We start from the raw sequence: 18293 nt of genomic DNA, 5'->3' as shown, positions 1-18293 counted from the left end.
AGAGTCGCTTCCTTTTGACAATATGGGATTGGAGCCACTTAGCATATCAAGTCACGATAAAGATGGAAATGAAAGATTCTAGAGTGACATTTACTATCAGACAGTTACTTTACTAATTCTGATGTACTGTTGACCTTTAATGCATAGATTCTATTGGTTATTAATACCTACCTTGTCATAGAATGATTGCTGATTGATTATGAAAATAAGGAACTGGAACATCCTCAAGGTTACCAATTGGTTAATATCTCATCCAGCTAATCAATTTCTGTATCAAAGACACTTCTTTGCTCAGAGTTGAGAACAGTTTAGAGACAGTGGTCGGACTTGGCTTCTTTTGCACAAGTAAACAGTGTGATTGAGGCACAAGTGTTCAAAGTCCTGTTAATTGTCACCACTAGTTACATGGAGCTTCCACTGAGATGGCTAACCCTTGGCTTTGTGATACAGGTGAATGGAGTTAAGCTAATCAGCCTTAAATCCTGCGCAGCTCATATTTGAGCAAAGGTTTGAGCCTACAGCTGCAACACTAATTTCCTCCTGGGTGAAGCAGTCAGGATAGGCCATCACCTTAGTCGTCAACATAGGAAAGCTGCAGCAGTTTAAAAAAAGTATCTCAGGCCAGGTTGGGTCCTGTAAAAGCACAAAAAGAGATGGAGCGCTTTGGGCTGGGTTGAATCCCATGAATGCATGAAAAAAGGGAATGCCTTGAGACAGATGGATCCCATGAGTGCACAGAAAATACAGAGTTCGAGCAAGAAAAAGAATTCCAAAGTGTGAATGAATGCCTGATTGCGTGAGTAAACGTGAATGATTAAGAATTCCCTGTCCCGGAACGCCTCGTAGCAAGCATGTTGTTCATTATAGACCAGAAAGTATGGTGAAATGGAGTGAGGAAGCTGATAAAGGATTTCTTCCTGGAGGTATGTTTAAAACAGATCATCTAGAGTGCTTGCTGATAGAGAAAGGAAAATGTGTGGAGGTTTTTTCACTCTAGTGAAATGCAGAAATGGTCAGATGAATCCAAAAGAAAGAGCAGAGAAAGTGAACAAAAGTTAGTGAAGGTAAGGACACAGAAAGAACAGGCAAAGAATACTAATGTCTACTTCAATGTTTAAAAAGAAACAACTGGTACCAGAGGCTGAGGATAAACTGATGACTATAACCTGCTGAATGCTTGCTTAGCCCAGGCACTGTTGCAAAAAAGGCCCATGCCAAGTGACATCATCTGAGTAATCTGCGAGGCCAGTGTAGGCCATTGCCTTGTGAGGGACAGAAGTTCCCAATAGCACTATGGGAGGCAGGAGGGCAGAGGAGTGTAGAAGGGATGAGCTCTAATCTAAAGGAAGTGTTTCTCTCGTACTGTGGACAGGCATGAGACCCATAGTACTATACAGGAAGCTGATAGGATGCTAATGAATATTTAGAATGCATGCATATGGCATTTCTCTTTCAATATTTTTATTAGCTTCTGCATAAAGAAATACAGAGTATAGGAAGATAGATATTATAAGTCAAAACAAAAAAATAAAATAGCACTAAATACATTGTATTAAAATACAATTACAATCACAAAGCCCTGTATTCATAAAAAATAAATTAAATCATAATATTGAAATATAATAATTTTGTTATACAGAAAAAAAACTAAACCCACTACCAAAGACAGAGCTGTTAAGAAAAAAGGGAAAAAACCCTTATCATATAATAAAATATATTATTAGCCACCATCCATACTTTACAACAAATCAAAGGTTTTGTAAATAACTCAAAAATGTTCCCCACAATATATAAAACTCTTGACTAGATTCAAAAACTGAACATCGGATCTTCTCTAAATTTAAGCATGACGTAACATCCCGTAACCATTGAGTATGAGTAGGCGGAACAGCATCCTTCCATTTAAGCAAGAGCGCTCTCCTAGCTACAAGAGAAGTAAAATCCAAAATATGCTTTTTGCATATTTTGTCTCAGGTGTCATATAGGTGTCTCCAAAATAAAGTCTTCATATGGCAATGCAAAAGTAATCCAGATTAACCCTTGAGGTGGAGGTGCCCATTTTAATGTTACTGTAAGTGGGTTGCAACCCATTTTAAAAGCAATATACACTCTTACTTGTGTGGGTTCAGAAGAATTAAATAGAACTACGAGTACTTTACAATATTGCCAGAGGTATTTGCAACAGCAAAAGATTAACTGTTAAGGGAAATGAAGACAGAATACTTGTGTGAGCATTGGAAACTGCCCGATCTGCTCTACTACAGCCTCTGGGAAATATTGTACATAGTGTTAAAAAATTGCAACAGCCCTCCTATACAATTTGAATGTTACTTTAACTTATAGTTCTGTTTTGTTTTTAACTAAAATGACAGTGACCAGTTTTTGTCTAATCATTCCCAGATTAACTTCCCTATAAACTTAGTTTTAACATAACCTATTTTATATGCATTTGGCTTATGTGACCCACTTGTGACTGGTGTTATTTTTGTTTTCAACAGCATAGTTATACTTAGATAATGCTATTCTAAATGTATGGCTTTTTATAATTCTTTGATTCACATCAACAGACATGGTGATGGCGAGTGGCATGGTCGGGATAAAAGAAGGAGACATCCACAAAGAGCAAGCTTTGTTTGGAGAAAGACCAGCCACGGGGCTAGAAGAGAGCCAAGGCAATTCTGCTAACAATTAGTTTCTGCGTACACCAACACCACAGACTGTGCATCTTACTTTGAATAGTCTTTTTCCAAACTGTACTGAAGAACTTGTACAGTTATAATTCTGCCTGTAAAAGTGCCTCCTGATGTAAGCCTGCTTGTGACTTTTCTTTATTGATGGCTTTTTTCTCCCAATCTGATACTGCGAAAAATTGTTGGATATGCAATATGTTCACTTCATACAAGAGCATGAGGTGTCAGTGGCTGAAAAGACCTTATGGACTAAAGAATGTTTTGTGCACAACTGTAAAGGATGATGAGTATAATTGAAAATGAATGGAATGTGCAGGATTTCTGACCGTGACACGAAAGTAACAGAGAACTGCATGATCTGCCAGAGCGTAATCCCAGAAAGATGCTGCTGGTATCTGCCATTGCTGGGCCTTCACACAGAGGGCCATTTGTGCATCTCCAAAAAGATATTATGCAGATACCTAAATGTATGGATAATAACTATGTACAGTACTGTAATCATAAAATTATTTTAAAATTTCAACTTATTAGGTGTTTGTTTTCTCGATGAGTAGAAGCTTAATCAACTTGTAGAATTGATACTGTAACTGCTGCTAAACTTTTATTATGAGAATTTATTCCTAGGTGTGGAGTCCCTGAGAAAATCTCAAGTGATAACAGCCCATACTTCACAAAGGGATTGACAAAAGCCTTGCAGTGTAAGCATTGTTTCACGTGCTCTTACCACCTACAATCTACTGATGCAATGGAGCCCTCAATAGCAAGCTGGCTGAATGGCATGAGGAAACCGGATTGAAGTCACAAAAGGTGCTTTCACTGGCTCTCACGGCATTGTTCAAAACAGCTTAACAGGCCTTTTGCCTTGTGAGATAATGTTGGGATTACCCAAGTGCTTACCAATTTTTTCTCCCCTTTTGGTTAAGCAGGTGGACGTTCATACCATGAGAGAAAGCATGTTGCAAATTGTGTGGCCCTAATACAAACTTTTAAAAGAGTTCCAACAATAGGTACTTGAAGCCCAAGAAGTCATGACGACTGCAAAGTGTCACAGCTACCAGCAGAGAAATTGAGATCTTACAGATGGAAGAATTACCTTGAGCACCAGTGGGAATACCCATTTCATATACTGATAATTACAGATAATGCTGTGAACGTCTAGGGAAGCCACCTTGGATCCATGTTGTGCCACAAGACCAGAGAATGGGTGGCCAGTAGAACCATAATGACAAGTACTGACTAACTGAACTATTTGGTCAATTTTAAGTAATCACTATGCCTAATAAGTTGAGGGTAGTTTGTGTGTTGCCTTCTGCCCAAGTACAGAACTACTTCATGACACTAACACTCCTAATTCCTTTCTTCATCGTACTTATGAATAAGCGTCATGTGCTAACAGGTCAGTTTAGTACATGACTGCTCTAGTAGGCCCATATATTCAGAGGAATTTGAATTGATTTTAATTTATTTCAGTCTTGTATCCATCCCACAACATGAGGGAGTGAAAATCTTTATGTTATGACTCCATCGCGATGTACAGACATGTGAATTTATGGCTTGTAGAAAGAAGGTAGCCTGTTGGTCCTGGTTTTAATGCAGCGGTACCATTTGCCAGGTGGAAGCAGCCGAAATAGTTTATGGTTGGGGTGACTACTGCCCTGATGATCATCCAGGCCTTCTTTACGCACCTGCTGCTGTAAATGCCCTCAAAGGAGGGAAGTTCACATCCACTAATGCGCAGGACTGTCCGTACCACTCTCTGCAGTTCTCAGTGATCAAGGTTGGTGCAGTTCCCATACCAGACGGTGATACAGCCAGTCAGGATGCTCTCAATGGTGCCCCTGTAGAAGGTCTTGAGGATTTGGGGCTCATGTCGAACTTCTTCAGTCGCCGGAGGTGGAAGAGAAGCTGTTGTGCTTTTTTTTGTACAGTGCAGGTGAGATCTTCAGCGATGTGTATACCGAGGAACTTGAAACTACTCACCCTCTCAACTGCAGACCCATTGATGTCTCCGTTCCTCCTGTTGTCAATGGAGACAATAGCCCTGAGTTTTATTCTGACATGAAGCTAGAGCTGTGAGGAGAGCACAGGACTGCACTGCCCAAAGAAATGACTCTTGCCAAAGCAACCACTTTGTTGGATGGTGTCATCCTTCCTACAGCAGACTGCATAAGCCCCCAGCTTTGCAGCTGCTTCATAAGGAGCTGGGTGAAGTCTGTTATTGCAACCATTGTGGGCTGTGACTAGACTTGGGTAACAGCACATGAAATGTTTATACAACCTTCAAATCCCATTAATGATACCTACTGCAGGTGCGGCTGCCAGGGGTACCCCCTTCAAAATGAGATCTTTGGCCTGAAGCAAAGCCATAGAGGGGTTGTTATTATGTGGTCTATGTGATACCATATATGTACAACCGGCGTATGTGCTCTCTACACACTACTGTGCTAAACCGATATAGAAGGACTATTATGGAGACAAAGTGTTTCTGGATAGTAGCATCCCTACTTTGGGAACTTGCCTGACTGGCTCATGAGAGTATCAATAAGGCCTCAGCATTGGAGAAATCAGCTAATGAGACTGCCTTAGTGCTACATAACAATGACATTACCTTGCTTCAAAATCGATAAGCATTAGACGTTTTGCAGGTCAAGGAGGGTCAAATCTTATGCCGTTATTGGCCAGTAGTGTTGCATGTGTACTCAGTAGTCATTTTATTAGGTACCTCCTGTGTTTATCTTCATGGTCTTCTGCTGCTGTAGCCCATCCACTTCAAAGTTTGACATGTTGTGCATTCAGAGATGCTCTTCTGCACACTACTGTTGTAATGTGAGGTTACTTGAGATGCTGTCAGTTTGAACTAGTCTGGCCATTCTCCTCTCACCTTTCTCATTAACAAGGTATTTTCACCCACAGAACTGCTGCTCACTGAATGGTGCTTTTTTTGTTTTTCACTGGTCCTCTGTAAAGTCTAGAGACTGTTATGTGTGAAAATCGCAGGAAAATCAGCAGATTCTGAAATATTCAAGCCTTCCCATGTGGCATTAACAAACATTTCATGTTCAAAGTCACTTCGATCATTTTCTTCCCCATTCTGATGTTTAGTCTGAACAACAACTGAACCTCTTGATCATTTCTGCATGCTTTTGTGCATTGAGATGCAGCCACATGATCTACTGATTAGATATTTGCATTATTGAGCTGGTATACAGGTGTAGCTAATAAAGTGGCCACTGGGTCTATCTCCCGATATATCCGAGAACAGCACCAATTTGCCTGTGCAGGTCCACTGATGGGAAGATTGGGCAGGAGTTACATCATCACCCGGATTGACTCACTGCTGGAAAGTTGAGACAACCCCATTACACAGTGGGAACCTACAGCACAACACAGACCTTTCAACCCACAGTGCTGTGCGGAATATGTACTCACTTTAGAAATTATCGAGGGTTACAGACAGCCCTCCATTTTTCTGAACTCCATGTACCTATCCAGGATTCTTTTAAAAGACCCTATCGCATCTGCCTCCACCATCATCACCGGCAGCCCATTCCATGCACTCACCACTCTCTGCATAAAAAAAACTTATCCTTGACATTCCCTCTGAACCTACTTCCAAGCACCTTAAAACTATGCCCTCTCGTGCTAGCCATTTCAGCTCTGGGATAAAGCCTCTGGCTATCCACATGATCAATGCCCCTCATCATCTTGTACACCTCTATCAGGTCCCCTCTCATTCTCCGTCACTCCAAGGAAAAAAGGCTGAGTTCACTCAACCTATTCTCGTAAGGCATGCTCCCCAATCCAGGCAACATCCTTGTAAATCTCCTCTGCACTCTTTCTATAGTTTCCGCATCCTTCCCCCTATAGTGAGGTGACCAGAACTGAGCACAATACTCCAAGTGGGATCTGACCAGGGTCCTATATAGCTGCAACATTACTTCTCAGCTCTTAAACTCAATCCCATGATTGATGAAGGCCAATGCACCATATACCTTCTTAACCACAGAGTCAACCTGTGCAGCTGCTTTGAGTGTCCTATAGACTCGGACCCCAAGATCCCTCTGATCCTCCACACTGCCAAGAGTCTTACCATATATTCTGCCATCATATTTGACCTACCAAAATGAACCATCTCACACTTACCTGGGTTGAACTCCATCTGCCACTTCTCAGCCCAGTTTTGCATCCTATCGATGTCCCACTGTAATCTTTGCCAGCCCTCCACACTATCCACAACACCTCCAACCTTTGTGTCATCAGCAAACTTACTAACCCATCCCTCCACTTCCTCATCCAGGTAATTTATAAAAATCTCAAAGAGAAGAGGACCCAGAACAGAACCCTAATTCACACCACTGGTGACTGACCTCCATGCAGAATATGACCGTCTACAAGCACACTTTGCCTCTTGGGCAAGCCATTTCTGGATCCACAAAGCAATGTCCCCTTGGATCCCATGCTTCCTTACTTTCATAATAAGCCTTGCATATTCTTGCTGAAATCCATATAAACTACATCTACTGCTCTAGCTTCATCAATGTGTTTAGTCACATCCTCAAAATATTCAATCAGGCTTACAAGGTACGACCTGCCTTTGACAGAGCAATGCTGACCACTCCTAATCATATTATACATCTCCGAATGTTCATAATTCCTGCCTCTCAGGATCTTCTCCATCATCTTACCAACCACTGAAGTAAGACTCATGGTCTATAATTTCCTGGACTATCTCTACTCCCTTTCTTGAATAAAGGACATCCACAACCCTCCAGTACTTTGGAACCTCTCCTGTCCCGAAGGAGCTGCAGCTTAATGCACCTGGCACAAATGTGGCCGTCTGGGAGACTGGGAGACTCCCGGACATCCCACATCTGACACTTGGTACAGAACACCGGCCTCACAGACATACTTCCTGTTTCTATTCTTCACAAGTAACTTACCTCGACTCGACACGTTATGTCCAAAGCCCCGTTGACCCAAAGCCCTCTACTCCAGCGCCCGCTCTATAAAGCTGTCTTCTTTTTAAACTCTTCCCGCCAGTCTAACTCGCTGACTTCCAAGTACCTGTGCAGTCGTGCCTCGATTAAACCATCACAGAAAAAATGATTTCCTTTTAAATTCTTCCCTCTGGCCTGACTGGCTGATATCCACGCACCTCCACAGCCGTGCCTCAATCAAAACATGTAGGCTATATTCTAGTGTGTTGTGATATTTTGTTTAACCTCTTAACTGAGATCACTCTGTGGGGTGAAGGCCTTTTTCATGATCAAACAACCAACTGCCCTGGATGAAATTGTGGAGTTTCAGAGACACAGTACTATTGAAATCCAGTAAGATTTGTGTTGTTCTTCATAGGACAAAAATAGGGGAGAGTGGAAGTTGTGGCAAAGCAAGGATTAAGGAAATGTCCCTTCTTTTTATTCTGGTGTCTTCTCCCTTCCTTCTCTGTCCTGAAGAAGGGTATTGGCCTGAAATGCCTACTATCTAATCATCTCCACAGATGCTGCCTGACCTGTTACTTTCCTCCAGCATTCTGTGTTTGTTTCATTGGAAGACAGAACCCAGTTTACAGAATCCACAATAATAATACTGACCAAAGTCAGTACATTCACTAAATTGATGGTAGGAGAGAATGAAGCCAATGCAGATCTCATTGAAAAGAAAGATAAATATTTATTATGAAAGTTGAAATTAGAAAAATTCAGTAGCAAACAGTATTACTAAAATGTAAGTATATTTAGATGATTAGGAGCAAAGAGACCCTAACAGGTTCAAACATGGCAGTGGTAATGGGAAAAGGGATATACCTCCATTTGACATACTACTGAACTTGTCTCTATTTTATTTGTTTGAAACTGTTCCAGAAATTTTCATTGCATTTTGCTTAATTGTCAGTTTTGTTCATTTCTCAAGGTAGTCTGCATAAAATGAATTTCTCTTGGTTTGGCTGTAAATGAAGCAGCAGTCAGGTGCCTAATAATGATGAGATTGTGTGAAAGGAGAATACTGATAAATGTCAACATTTTTTTATAAACTCAACTCTGCTCTCAAAAGGTTGTGCACGTTATCAGAATGTCAATTTTAACTTTCCTGCAGAAGAGGAGATGCATGTCCTTCTCACTAATGTATTGCTCTTCACCTGCAACCTAACTTCCTGCTGTGCCACAATTTATGGGAACACAAGTAGGATGTGTGTAGAATTTAGATGCTAGAACTACTCATCAAAGTAAGCAGCATCCATGAGAGAGGAAAAACTATTCCAATGTAAGATTAATAATCTTTACCCCTAAACTTAATTCTAAGTAGAGAATGCCCCTTGAGGACCACTTTACACAGATATGACATTGAATGGCACACATTCATACAGCAAAATTTAAACAGAGCATGTGGCTGGTTGAAGCATGCATCAACCTATCAATATATCACACCACACCCCAGCAACTGGGGTTTTAACATGCATTCTGACAACACTCAAAAAAAAGCAAATATCCAAAAAGGAAGTAAAAGAACAAATAGCACATAATTATCTAGTGGTGTATAGGGAATTACAGAGGCATGAGAGTGGGTATCAGACAGCTGGGAAATGATGCTGGAGGGATAGTAATCAGGGACAATAAAATGAAGAACAAAATGAGTAAGTATTTTGCTTCGATCCTCACTGTGGAAGACACTAGCAGTATGGTAGAAGTTCCAAGTCGCAAACACCACAAAATCTGTAGACGCTGGAAATCCAAGCAACACACAAAATGCTGGAGGAACTCCACAAGCCAGGCAGCATCTATGGAATAAAGTACAGTCAACGTTTCAGGCCAAAACCCTTCAGCAGGACTGGAGAAAAAAAAAAGCAGGGGAGTAGATTTGAAAGGTGGGGGAAGGGGAGAGAGAAATGCCAGGCGATAGCTTGGAGGGGGAGGGATGAAGCAAGGAGCTAGGAAGTTGATTGGTGAAAGGGACAGAAGGCCATGGAAGAAAGAAAAAGGTGTAGGAGGGAGCACCAGAGGGAGGCGATGAGCAGGCAAGGAGACAACATGAGAGAGGGACAAGAGGATGGGAAATGATGAAGGGGGAGGCATTACTGGATTAGACAGATTAGGAGAATGGGTGAAGAAATGGCAGACGGAATACAGTGTCAGGAAGTGTATGGTCAAGCACTTTGGTAGAAGAAATGAAGGAGTTGACTACTTTCAAAATGGAGAGAAAATACAAAAAAACTGAGGTGCAAAGGGACTTTTGTCCTTTTGCAGGATTCCCTAAAGGTTAATTTGCAAGCAGAGTCTGTGGTGAGGAAGGCAAATGCAATGCTAGCATTCATTTCAAGAAGACTAGAATATAACAGCAAGGATATAATGAGATTTTACAAAGCACTGTGAAGCCTTACTTAGCGTAGTGTGAACAGTTTTGGTGCCCCTTATGTTAGAAAGTATGTGCTGAAACTGGAAAGGGTTCAAAGGAGATTCACGTAAATGATCCCAAGTTTGAATGGCTTGTCATATGAAGAATGTTTGATGACTCTGGGCCTACATTCCCTAGAGGTCAGAAGAACGAAAGGTAACCTTATTGAAAACTATCAATGGTGAAAGGCCTTGACAGAGTGGATGCAAAGGAGATATCTCCTCTAGTGGTAGAGTTTAAGACCAGAGGATATAGCCTCAGAATAGTGGGGCATCCTTTTAGAACTGAGATGAGAAGGAATCTTTTTAGCCAGAGAGTGGGGAATCTGTGGAATTCTTTGCCACAGGCAGATGTGGAGCCCAATTATTTATGTATATTTAAGGCAGAAGTCAGTCGATTTTGAGGTCAGTGCACAAAGGGGTATGGGAAGAAGATAGGAGATTGGGGCGGAGATGAAAATTGGATCAGGCACGATGAAATGGTGAAGCAGACTCAATGGGTCAAATGGCTTAATTCTGCTCCTATCTCTTAGCTTAACAATTTATGTTTCTACCTACAAGATAAAATGCCAAACATGTCCTTAAGCTGATATCTGATCCACATGTCAGCTTCTCCCATCACCACTGGTACAGACTGAACATTTGTAAGGTGCACTGTCAGTTTATGGTAAAACTACTCTAGGCAATCATTATTTTGCATTTCTCCCCATATATCAAATCAAAGAAATGAGGTGCTAATACACTGCTTATTATTTTTTGCTCTTTTTAATGCTTAAATAACTTCCTTGTGTGAAAATTTACTGATTTATTTTCCCCAGGGAACATTCATGTCAAAGTGTCGCTCATTCATCTGGCAACCTTGATATTTTTTATCCACTGAAATAGGCAGTGAAAATCTGGAGCCAAACAGATTGCCATTTCCTTAATAATCTTGAAAGGCAGATTTCAGAATATCAAATATGCAACAGAATTGTATTATCTTCAAAGCTCCTAGCAAATCACTTGTGTGTCTTTATAATTTACTTTCTCTAAATAAACTTTGTCTGCTTTTACAGTCAGTTATACTTTTTATATACTTCAAACATTTCTTCTAAAATGCAAACACCTTAATATTGAATTTGCCTGCATTTGCACTAGAATAGTTGAATGTTCCCAGCCACTTTAATTATACTTAATTATCTTTACGCATTAAAAGCTGTTTTGTCCCTTTAGTTCTTTTCATGACAACCATCAATGGCTAAATAACATTGCAATGCTATGCAGCCAGGGATAAGAAATATGCTGTGAATTATATAATCCATGGTTAATGCAAACAGGATTAGAAGATTGGATGTTAATGAGCCAATGTGGTTGAGAGTGATGTGGGAGGGACAAGTGGGGGATGGCAGCTGGAAGTGAAGAGAGAAGCAAGCAAAAGGAAGATCAGAGAGGCAGATGGGTGGTAGAGTGTAAAAGAGAGAATGGGGGAAGGAGCTGGAAGCGGGTAAAGTGTGTCAGCAAATAAATTCAATGAGAGAGGGCACAATGTCGAGCTTACACTTGCAAAGTAGAGGGAGGTGGGGACGTGGGAAATCAAAACATAGAGGAGAAAGGTTACATAGGGTGGATGGCTGGAGTACCATGGTCAAAGGTGAAGATCTTCCAGGTAGAAATGGGAGCAGTACAGCAGGTTATCTCAACATGGGAATGAAGGAAAATAAAGGCTTGAGATCTCTTGGCACAAAGTTATGTTCAGTAAATTGGTTTCTTGTAAATGAGGGCTCCTGTTAGAGTTCAAAGGTGTTGAATTGCCAATTAGGTATTTTTTGTGTGTGTGTATATGTATACACATACACACATAATACACACACGCATGCATACATGCACGTACATACAGGATATGTAGTTGAAGCCTTGGTTTAGTAAGTGGGGGGCTGAATGAAAAATTTGCAAACCAACTTGGTTCAGGCAGTCATTCAAAACCATCACTAAAGGCTTCCTGATATCTGGTGAAGAATGGATGTGTTTGGCATTCTTCAGTGGAAGTGAGGATTCAGGAGTGGCTAGCCAGCCAGGAAGAACTTGTGCTGCTAACCAAGGTTGAATTTCCATTAGGATACAGTACAATTGGGCTTCAAAACAAACACCATGTAACAATAAACTGTTCAAAGAAAAATATTGAGAATGAGAAACACGTTTACAAAACCAATTTATTTTGATGTTAGGGTCAAAATTCTGCAGTTATTTTCCTGAAGAAAACAAAGCAAGTGGCTCTTTCCCTTGAAGGTGAACTGATGACCCCTTTGAATCGTTGTAGCAGACAGGGAGAATTCCAACACAATTTCAGTGTTTTACTAAAGCAGATGTACTGACCCAGCACTAAACAATAGTCTGGGTAGCATGGTAAATTAAATGAAGCATTGACTGGTTTAATGTTTCCAAGTTAAAATCATGTGGCACATTTTCTTACCAAAAAGTGGGTCCTTGAATCTGGCCCTGGTTACCAAGTCGTCGGGTCATACAGCACACAACAGCTTCCTTGTGCAGCCAACCAACACTGACCATAAACCACCCATTTATATTAATTATACACTGACTCTCACTTATTCACCCCACATTCCCATCAATTATCCCCAGCCTCCTAGATTCTATGCAATGCCTACACATTACAACACACACAAAATGCTGGAAGAACTCAGCAGGTCAGGCAGCATATATGGAGGGAAATGAACAGATAGCGTTTTGGGCTGAGAACCTTCGCCAGGGCTGAAAAGAACAAGGTCGGAAGCCAGAGTACAAGGGCGGGGAGGAGTGAAGCAAGAGCTGCTGGTGATAATTGATTCTGGCTGAGGGAGGGAAGAAGTGGGAATGATGAGGGAAAGAGTTCTGGGTGATAGGTGGAAAAAGCAAAGGGCTGAACAAGGTGGAATCTGACAGGAGTGGAAAAAAAGGTAAGTGGGAGGGGAGTAAGAGGGAATGCTAGTCAATTATAGTGACAAAGTAACCTCCCAATCTGCATACCTTTGGGATGTGGGAGGAATCTAGAGCACCCAAAAAGTAACACACATAGTCCCAGAGAGAAACAGCATGCAGACAGCATCCGAGCTTGGGATTGAATGTGGGTAACCAAAGCTCTGAGGAGGTGGCTCTACTAGATATGCTAATATGCTGTCCTTAAACACCAGGGTGCATCAGGTCAAATATGAACAAGAAAACCTTTTGATGTTTACTACAAACTAGTTGACCGGAGATGGGGCTGAGGATGGGACAACTGATATGCAAGTCGATGCATTGTTTAGTGAGAGTGGACAGGCTGATGATAGGGCAAAATTGCAGTCAGTGGGATGAGCTGACATGTAACGTGAAGGTAAAATCGAAAAGAGTGATGAATACAGGAATAATGGTGTTAGGTTTGAATACAAGCATTACACACAATAAGGTAGGTGATCCTGGAGCAGAGTTAGCGATTGGCAGGTAAGACATTCTGGGCATCGCTGAGATGTAGCTGTAAGAACATCATAGCTGAGAGCTTAACATCTAAAAATTCACCTTGTATTGAAAGGACAGGCAGGCAGGTAGGCAGAGGGGGTAGTTTGGCTGGCTCTGTTGGTAAAAAAAAAATTCAAATCCTTAGAAAGAAGTGACAATAGGATTGGAAGATGTAGAATCGTAGTTAGAGGTAAGAAGCTTTTGCCCCAGTCTTCACTGTGGAAGACACTAACAGTATGGCAGAAATTCGAGTATTTCGGGGGCAGAAGTGAAATACTTGCTATTAATAAGGAGCTGAAAGTTCTGAAGGTAGATGAGTCACCTTAACCAGATGGACTACACCCCAGGGTTCTGAAAGAAGAAGCTGAAGAGATTGTGGAGGCATTAGTAATGATCTTTCAAGAATCACAAAAATCTGGGATAGACTTTAGAGAAATGAGTCTCATTTAAACATATTGAATATTGAAAGGCCTAGACAGAGTGGATGTGGAGAGGATGTTTCTGACAGTGGGCAAGCCTAGGACTGTACAGCACAGCCTCAGAGTAAAGGGACATCCATTTAGAACAGAGATGGGAAGTAATTCCTTCAGCCAGAAGGTGGTGAATCCAGAAATGATTGCTACAAACAGCTATGGGGGACAAGTCATTTAAAACAGAGATCGATGGGTTCTTGGTTACTCAGGTTATCAAAGTCATGGGAAGAAGGCAGGAGAATGGGGTTGAGAGGGATAATAAATCAGCCATGATGGAATGGCGAAGAAAACTCGATGGGCCAAGTGGCCCAATTCTGCTCTTTCATCTTATGGTCTCTCTATCCTAATTAATTGGTACTGCTCAACATTGAACAACAAGCAAACTGCTGGAGGAAGTCAGTGCATGGGTAAAACTGTGGGGGAAAGGAATTGGGAATAATGCAATATTTCACCCCCACCCTCCCCCCAAAACGAGGCTCTTCAACCCAATGTTGCTCCAGCAGATTATTTGCTGCTCCATACTCCAGCACCTGCAGTCCCAATGCTAAATGTTGAACACGCTCTTAAAAAAAACATGAAGGGAAGGCGCCAGTTGATGAGAGCATGAATATGAAGGAGTTCACCTCAACTTCAGCTCTCACAGAGACAACTCCTCCCAAAAGTAAAGTGACCCAGAGATGAAAATTCACCTTGACACTGAGAACAAGCTCAACATTTCAAAACATAATTTAGAAATAGGGAAGCCCTGCTACAATTTACAAAGAACTAACGAGGCTATAGTTGAGGAATGTGCACTGTTTTCGGTCATTTACTTAATAGAAGATATACTGTGACCAGAGGTAGTATAAAAGCGATTCAGTTGGCTAATTCCTGGATTGAAAGATCTGCCCTAAAGATACTAGGTCTATATTCTTTGGAGTTGAGAATGAGGAGTGATCTTAATGAAACAAAGATATACAAGATGTTTCTACTAGATGGAGAATCTTGAATGAGGAGACATATTTACAAGATTAGGTGATAGTCATTTGAAACTGAGGAGTGTGTGAACATTCAAAATGGAAAGAATATGAGAGCTTCCTATATACATAGGGAGTAGTTCGGAAGTAACTACATTTACTAAGAAACTGATAGACAAAAAAATTGAAACACAGTATCCAAGGATACAAAGAAAATCCAGAGCAATGTTAATTTTACTTATGCAAAGATAAGGCATGACTGATCTAATAGACTGTTTCTGTGTTTACCCACAGTTCCATTTGTCGTGATTAACTTGTTCACCAGGACTCAAGGTACACTGAAAACCTATGGCAGTTCCAGTATACTTGCAATGCAACATTAGCAGGCAGCTGCTGAAGCTGTCTGATTTTTCTAATTTTCAATTTTAGTGCATATTTAATGTTTGGTCCTCATGCTTGTCATGAGTCAGTGGCTCTCTCAATTGAGATATCTTTCTTTAATGAATAGTTTTCCTAAAATATCAAAAGCTTCTTTCCGGAATATTGATAGCTGCAGCAGTGTAATTTTCTGTGCTATTATCATACATTGCTCGTCAGCTGAATCAAAGTCAGACTAGCAGAAGTCAAACAGGTCATTTCCACTTATTAATGGTTTCATATGCAGCCCACTGGATGAATTAATTTACCATTGGCAATAAGGTTTCATTCAAGAACTTGGTAAATGGTATTTTAATGGGTGTACAGTAACAATGTAAATTGCTGCGTAATTATCGCCTTGGCATTACTTACACATACAGGAAAACAGTTATTCTTGCTGAGGTGAAGGAAAATGCAAAAAAAATCAAGACAAGAATAAAAACATATTTAAATAAATGAATTAATCTTTAATATGATGACGTGGAAGTTGCATATAGCTTGGGGCAGCTATAATCAAGTGAGACGTTTGAAGTGAGACCACCAGAGATGCCTCTGCTTATTACGCATGCGGTAGTATGTACTCAAGTCAATTGCGTGAGGCCTCTGTAGTGAGACTTTTCCAGAAAAGACTTCCGAAAACATAGCATCCCTTTACACAATAGGGGGTGCCAGAGATGAATGAAATAAAAGGATGTGAAGTATGCCCAACAGTTATTGTTCCATTATAAATAAGATCAGTAATGGGATCTCAGACTTGGATTTAGAGCAAATGATACTGGTGGCTCATCTGTCCAGAATGAAATGCAACAGTCATCCTCACCTCACATCAGACACTCAGGATCTGTGGAGGGTTAACATTTGAGGAGAAGAATTGGTCATTTAGCCCATCGAGTCCACTCTGTCATCCCATCATGGCTGATTTGATTTCTTCTCGACCCCATTGTCCTGCCTTCCCCCCATAACCTTGACACCCTGATTTATAAGTAGCCTATCAACTTTCACATTAAATATACCCACAGCCATATGTGGACATCCCTCCATTCTGAGGCTGTGCTCTCTTGTTCTATACTCCCCCTATAGAAAACATCCTCTCTATATCCACTTTTCTCCAGACCTTGCAATATTCGATAGGTTGTAATGAGATCCTCCCCCTCAGTTTTCTAGACTCCAGTGATAGCAGGCCCAGAGCTATCAAATGCTCCTCATATGTTAACCCTTTCATTCTTGTGAACCTCTTTGGGACTGTCTCCACAGCCAGCACATATTGTCTTAGATAAAGACCCCAAAACTATCACAATACCTCAACACACACAAAATGCTGATAGAACACAGCAGGCCAGGCAGCATCTATAGGGAGAAGCACTGTCGACGTTTTGGGCCAAGACCCTTCGTCAGAACACTGTCTAGATGCTGCTTAGCCTGCTGTGTTCCACCAGCATTTTGTGTGTGTTGTTTGAATTTCCAGCATCTGCAGATTTCCTCGTGTTTGCACAATACCTCAAGTGTGGTTTGACCAAATGCCTTATACAGCCTCAGATCCTTGCTCTTATATTCTAGTCCTCTCAAAATGAATGCTAACATTGTTTTTTTTTACTAGCAACTCAACCTGCAACTCCCAAGTCTCTCTACCCCTTGGATTTTTGAATTTTCTTCCCAGTTAGAAAATAGTTCATGCCTTTATTCCTTCTGCCAAAGTGCATAACCATGAACATCCCTACATTATATTCCATCTACCACTCTTTGTCCATTGTTCCAGTCCAAGTCCTTCTGCAGACCTCCTGTTTTACTTGTCACTCCACCTATCTTCATATCACCCACAAGCTTGGCCAAAACACCATCAATTCCTTCATCCAAATCATTGACATTAAATGTGAAAGGAAGCAGACTCAACACTGACCCCTGTGGCACACCAGTAATCACCGGCAGCCAACCAGTAAAGGCCTCCCTTATTCCCACTCTTTGCTCCCTGCCAGTCAGCCAGTCTTCTATCCATGCTAGTACTTTTCCTGGAACATGGGCTCTTAACTTGTTAAGCAGCCTCAAGTGCGACACCTTGTCAAATGCCTTCCAAAAATCCAAATAAACAATCCACTGACCCTCCTTTGTCTATCCTGTTGTTTCCTGAAAGAATTCCAAAAGATTTGTCAGGCAAGATTTCCTCTTCAGAAAAAGGTGCTGACTTTGGCCTACTTTATCATGTGCCTCCAAGTTCCCGAAAACCTCATCCTTAATCATGGACTTCAACGTTCTCCCAACCACTGAAGTCAGGCTAACTGGCCTATAGTTTCCTTTCAAATAAACAAGAGAAAATCTGCAGACGTTGGAAATCCGAGCAACACACACAAAATGCTGGAGGAACTTAGCAGGCCAGGGAAGCATCTATGGAAAAAAGTACAATCGATGTTTCTGGCCGAACCTACATAAACAAATGAGTCCTGCAGAAGGGTTCACCCTGAAACGTCGATTGTATTTTTTTCCATTGATGCTGCCTGTCCTGCTGAGTTCCTCCAGCATTTTGTGTGTGAAACTTCCTTTCTTCTGCCTCCCTCCATTCTGAAAGTGTGGATTGACATGCAGTTTTCCAGTCCTCAAGAACCATTCCAGAATCTCGTGATTCTTGAAAGATTTTTCCTAATGCCTCCACAGTCTCTTCAGCTACCTCCTTGAAACACCTGGGTGTAGTCCATCTGGACTTGTTTATCTTCAAGATTTCAGCTTTTCAATCACCTTCCGCTTAGTAATAACAAGGACATTCACTTTCGCCCGTTGACACTCTCGAATTTCTGGCATACTGCTAGTGTCTTCTGCAGTAAGGAGTGACACAAGATACTTATTAAGTTCATCTGCCATTTCTCTGTCCACACTGCCTCAATTGCTACCTCTCCATAGTCATTTTCT

Source organism: Hypanus sabinus, chromosome 6, assembly GCF_030144855.1.
Source record: "Hypanus sabinus isolate sHypSab1 chromosome 6, sHypSab1.hap1, whole genome shotgun sequence".
Lineage (NCBI taxonomy): Eukaryota > Metazoa > Chordata > Chondrichthyes > Myliobatiformes > Dasyatidae > Hypanus > Hypanus sabinus.
The sequence above is the reverse complement of the archived record's forward strand: the minus strand, read 5'-3'. Positions refer to the sequence as shown.